Source organism: Penaeus vannamei, chromosome 17 (genome assembly GCF_042767895.1).
Source record: "Penaeus vannamei isolate JL-2024 chromosome 17, ASM4276789v1, whole genome shotgun sequence".
NCBI classification, from domain to species: Eukaryota; Metazoa; Arthropoda; class Malacostraca; order Decapoda; family Penaeidae; genus Penaeus; species Penaeus vannamei.
Genome location: NC_091565.1, coordinates 9,182,858 through 9,188,799, shown reverse-complemented (window position 1 = coordinate 9,188,799; position 5,942 = coordinate 9,182,858).

The window sequence follows — 5,942 nt, the reverse complement described above, 5'->3', positions numbered from 1 at the left end:
AAAAAATCCAAGATGGTGCTACTTGGCTTTCCACTAGGGTTCGACGTGGAGGTGATCACGTCTCTCCCACAAGTGGTGGAGGCTTCCCGCATGAACAAAGGGAAGTCTCCAACCAGGCAAGTCCTGGTTATCCTCAAGGGAGCCCCAATCACCACCCTTGATCTGGGTAACTGGGGCTCATACAAGCTCAGGACATATGTGCCAGAGCCCTTGAGGTGCTTCACATGCCAAAAATTCGGGCATCACCAGGCCAACTGCAAGGCCAAAGCCAAATGCGGTGTATGCAGCGAGGCACACAAAACGGAAGTGTGTATTAAGGCACACAAAGATGGCCAGAAGGACACAACAGCCAAGTGTCCAAACTGTGCCAAAAAACATCATGCCTGGAGCCTGGCTTGCTCTGTCAGGAAACAGGCAGTGATTAAAAAGCAGGAGCTAGCCAAAAAGCGTCCTGACTTTGTCCCTGCGCCCCCAGGCACCTATGTCTGGGGCCAAAACAAAAAACAAAATAAAAAGGAGAAGATTCCCCGACCTCCTAAGAGGAAGGAGTCGCCCCCACAGAGAAAATTGGATACCTCTAACAGAGAGGAATTCCCCGAGCTTGCTAGTGGCAAAACCACAAAAAAGAACCAAAGGGAAAAAGGTTCAAAGTCCACAGCAATGGTCCCCCCAGTAGATGATAATCTTTTCTTTGACGAGAAAGATATGACTCTCCTGTTGAGTGCTGTAGTTTCTGCAGTAGCAACAGCCTTGGGGAGGACCAGTGAGGAGGCGGAGAAAGCAGTGCAGGTCGCCATGACGGCTATGACCCAAACTGTGGCGGCTCTGAAGGGAAGGAAGCTAGAAGCCTCCAAACCGATAACGAGCAGCGCCCCCCTCCCTAAATCCTCGGATGGCAGGCTAGCTTCAAAAGAAACACCACATAAAACCCCAGCTAGTCTGTCAGGACAGGCTGAAACTGTGCAGCAGGCCGAGTCTGTACAGCCAAAGTCTCGTCCTCCGACCCGAGGTGACACTTCCAACCTAGGCCCTACACCCCCTGGTAAGGCCTTAACTGGAGTGTCTGACTTAGAGGAAGTTGTACAATCCTCAATCAACGAGGATCTGTATTTATCTGATGCCACCAGCACTGGGGCATCGGAAGATGAAGCAAGTGACACTGAGTAACCATCATGGCACACAATCTAAGCATACTGCAGTGGAATATCTGTAGCTATAAAAGCAAGAACTCATTTCTCCAGTCCATTGTGCGAGCAAGGAGCATTGACGTCGTCATGCTCCAGGAGACACTAACAATGGGATCCGTGTGCTTCTCAGGATATCATGCCTTCACCACTCCAAACCTGGATGGTGCTAGAGGCCTGATGACCCTGGCAAAAGAAGCTATCCCGTGCTCCTTAATAGCCAACCCACCGCACTGTGGAGATGGTGTTGAATCTCTTGCTGTTGAGATTCAGCTACCTGGGGGCTCTATAAAAATATACAATATTTATAGCAAACCACTGTGTGAGAGCTTAGATCTAAACCAGGTCTGTGCTACTGCAGCACAAGACCGAGTGATCATAGGGGGAGACTTCAATGCACACATGGCCATGCTGAATCCCTGCAAAAGGCCGAACGCGGCAGGTATTCACATAGCAGAAGTGCTTGAGACATTCCCTGAGATCGCTCTTCTCAACACCAAAGAACCAACGCATGTGAAGGGAGGGGTCCTAGACCTCACCTTTGCCACTGCAACAATGGTGGAGAGAATTCGGTGGTGTGTTGATGATACGGTTACTAGTGATCACTACGGCATAGTCACCACACTAATGGATGCAGGTCCAGCCCAAAGACCACATCACATTCCTAAATGGAAAACTGACAAGGCCAACTGGTTTGCCTTCCAAGAAGGCTTGGCTCGATGTCTGAAAGACAATGAACCCAATAACAATAATGAAAATGTGGATGTGCTAGAGGCAAGGCTAATCCAGGCCATAAACCAGGCAGCCTCACAAACCATTCCCAAAACTCGTCCATGGTCCAGAACTCACAAAGACGCCTGGTACTATAATGACGAGATCAAAGAGGTCAACCACAGGGTTAATATGTGTAGAAAAAACTTCCGACGGCAAAGATCTCCCGACAATCTGGCCCTGCTGAGGGAAGCTGTTGTGGATGCCAAGGAAACTGCCAAAAGAGTAAGGCAGGAAAAATGGCTGGAATGGTGCCAGTCTTTTGGGTACCAGACCAGCCTTACAGAGCTGTGGAAACGGGTCAGGCAAGCGACAAGCCGCCAAGCCCCGAAATGCACTCATCATGACCCACAATCAGAGGCTAACAGATTGGTGCTTGAGTTCTCTGCCAGAACCAGCACTAACAATCTGCCTCCAATAATGAGAGAAAAACAACAAAACTTAAATCCAGAAAGACTTGCTCTCATAAGAGACAAGGCACTCGAAGCTGATGAAGCAGATGCCTTGTTCTCTCTTAGGGAACTAAGAAAATCATACAAATCCAGTTCTGGGTCAGCACCAGGATCTGATGGGATCTCTCACCCCATCATTTCGCATCTAGGCCTTGCAGGAGAACTTGCATTCTTGCAGGTTATCAACAAATCCTGGCAAACAGCCACGGTGCCCCAGAGCTGGAAACAAGCCACAATAGTTCCCATCCCAATGCCAAAGGAGCCTGGCAAGTACCGCCCCATCTCTCTTCTCAGCTGTCTGGGTAAAACAGCTGAGAAGATGGTACTCAACAGGCTCCGATGGAAAACGGTCCCCCCCCCCCCCCCATGAACACCTGCACGGGTTCACAAGGGGTAAGAGCACTGCTCATAGCATTTCCACACTCTTAAGCTCAATCTGCACCTCGCCCGCCGTGGTTGTCTTCCTTGACCTGGAGAAGGCTTTTGAGTTGGCAAGTCCACTTGCCATTCAAGAGACTCTAATCCACAAAGGAGTCAAAGGCAGACTCTTGGCCTGGATAGCTGACTATTTTAAAATAGATCAGCAAATGTCAGATTTCAAGGCCACCTCTCACAGCACATGCCACTTGAAAATGGAACTCCTCAGGGAGGGGTTCCTAGTCCAGCCCTGTTTAATACCCTCATGTCCAACATACTCGACATTCACCTGCCAGAGGGATGCAAGATCATCTCTTATGCAGATGACTTGGCAATCATAGCCTCTGGCAACCACTGCCTTACTAGAGCTCAGCGTTGTCTGAATCTGGTGTCTGAAGAGTGTTGTAGGACGGGTCTAAAAATATCAGCAGCAAAATCCAAAGCAATGGCACTGAGAACCAATGTCAGAAACAAAAAATTCACCATACAGGGTATGGATCTGGAATGGGTGAAGGAATATCTATACCTTGGTCTATGGATAGGACACACACTCACTTTCAAAAAGGAGATCCAATACCTGCTTGACAGAACCAAGGAAAGATTGTCAGTCATGAAAGTCATGACAGGGAGACACATAGGAGCAGGACACAAAGTACTAAGATCATTCTATGTACATGCTGTCCGTCCTATTATTGACTATGCATCTGTCGCCCTCATTGCTTCCAGCACAACATTAAAAGAAAAACTGGAAACAATACAAAACGAAGCAGCCAGGATCATTCTAGGTGCACCTAAGTGGACAAAGGTCATCAACCTCCTCATGGAAGCTGATTTACCGTTCATGGACACTAGAATAGATCTAATGGCAGCACAGTTCCTTTCCAAGGTCCTGCAGGCACCCACAAACTCCTATCTAAGACAAAGAGTTCTCAGACGCCTACAACAAGATTATCAGTTGTTTGCAGACAATTCCTGGCTCACACATATAGCCAGAGTTTTGATACGCTTTCAACTAAAAGATTCATTGCTTACCAAGGGTATGGACTCCCCTCACCCTGATTACAAAGAACCCACGCCGTGGGCAAACGAAATGATCGAATTCTCAATTCTAAATCTCACAATGAGAAAAGATCAATATTCCATGCCTAGCCTAAAGGCACAAGCACAAAGGGTCATTGAACAAATAACTCCGCCGGGTAGTATAACTTACTACACGGACGGATCCGTGGATCCAATAAACCATACTGCAGGCGCCGGGTTTGCAACAAAGGATACCACAGCATCCATTATGGTCACTGACAATGCCTCAACGCTTCAGGCTGAAACGGTTGCGATCATGGAAGCACTGACACACGCGTCCCTGAGGGGAGGGCACGTTGTCATTCATACAGCTTCAAGAGCAACTATTGACAGTTTACAGCATAGCATGCCCCCAGATAACATCTACCTCTTGACAACAGTACTATACATAGGCCAAAGAATCCTTAGTCAAGGTAGAAGAATCATCATAAACTGGGTCCCAAACCACATAGGTATACAAGGGAACGAGCTTGCTGATAAACTAGCCGAAAAGGGCAGGGGTATGCCCCCATCCTCCATGATCGTTAAACCCAGCCGAAGGGGACTGAGCCAAGGGACCAAAGCTGCAGCGTGTGTGGTCCTCCGGGGAGCACATAGAGAAAACATCACAAAATCGCTCGCTGCCAAGTGGTACTCAGATGCTTCAGGCTATGAGCCACTGGCCCTTCCTCCAAACACAAAAAGAGGTACCGAAGTCATACTATTCAGACTAAGACTAGGTTACCAATGCGCTTGGCAAATTATTGACAGTGAGTCTGGGAGGTCATGTAAACACTGCGGCGAGCCTAACGCCACCCTGTTACATTACTTGCAGAATTGTGTACACACAATTTCTGAAACAGGGACCACCCACCACAGCCGCCGGGCTGGTAAAAAGGGTGTGCAACATGCTTTCACCATGGCAGCTGGATCGCTTGCTTGCAATCCAGCCACCGCGGTAAGCATGCAGTTCAAAGAAAACATCTGAGTTAACTAGAAATAGTTAACACAGGCCGGGCCACCCCAGAGAAAAGGCCCGGGCGAAGCATGACTTCGCAAATCTAACTGAACTGAACCGCATATTGAGGACTCGCTAGTTAACCCAATCGTGGTGAGGCCGCCCGAGCCGCGCCCCTCCGGAAGACCTGCGGCCGAGGGAGAGAAATCTCCTCTCGACCCGGGCGGGAGGGGCCAGCCTCTGTGTGGCCTCACTCGAGCTTCATCCTGCTTCAGCGGTGATGGTTAGCCGAGGGACAGCTCTGGAGCCACGGTCGAGAGGCCGTGGCTCCGAGCATACCGCAGATGGCGCCAAAAACCTGCTAACTTCTCTCCCCTCCCCCTCAGTTAGCCGAGAGGCTCCGTGTTCGCCATAGCGAGGCTCCACGCCCCGTGGGAAAATTGTGGGGTATTCCCCGCGCCACGAGTCGCGGCCTGGCCCCACCGCACGATCTCGCGAGGTACGGCTGCGCGGTGAACACGCGAGTCTGCCGATGGCGCTGGGCCCCTCGATCCTTTTCCTCTTTCAACAAACCCACTCCAACTATTACCCCTAGTTTACCCCGCAGGCTGGGTGAAGCCCCGGCTCCTTCTTCTCCTGAAATTCTTTTCCTCCTTATCCTTCTCCTATCCCCACTCTTCCTTCCCCCCCTCTTCTTTACATTTTAGTCTTAGGACTCGCTGAAGGGAACATCTTGATATATATATATATATATATATATATATATATATATATATATATATATATATATATATATATATATATATATATATATATATGTATATATATATATATATATATATATATATATATATATATATATATATATATATATATAATACATACGTAAATATATATATTTATATATACATATATATATATATATATATATATATATATATATATAATATATATATATATATGTATATATATATATATATATATATATATATATATATATATACATATATATATATATATATATATATATATATATATATATATATATATATATATATATATATATATATATATATATATGTATGTATGTATATATATATA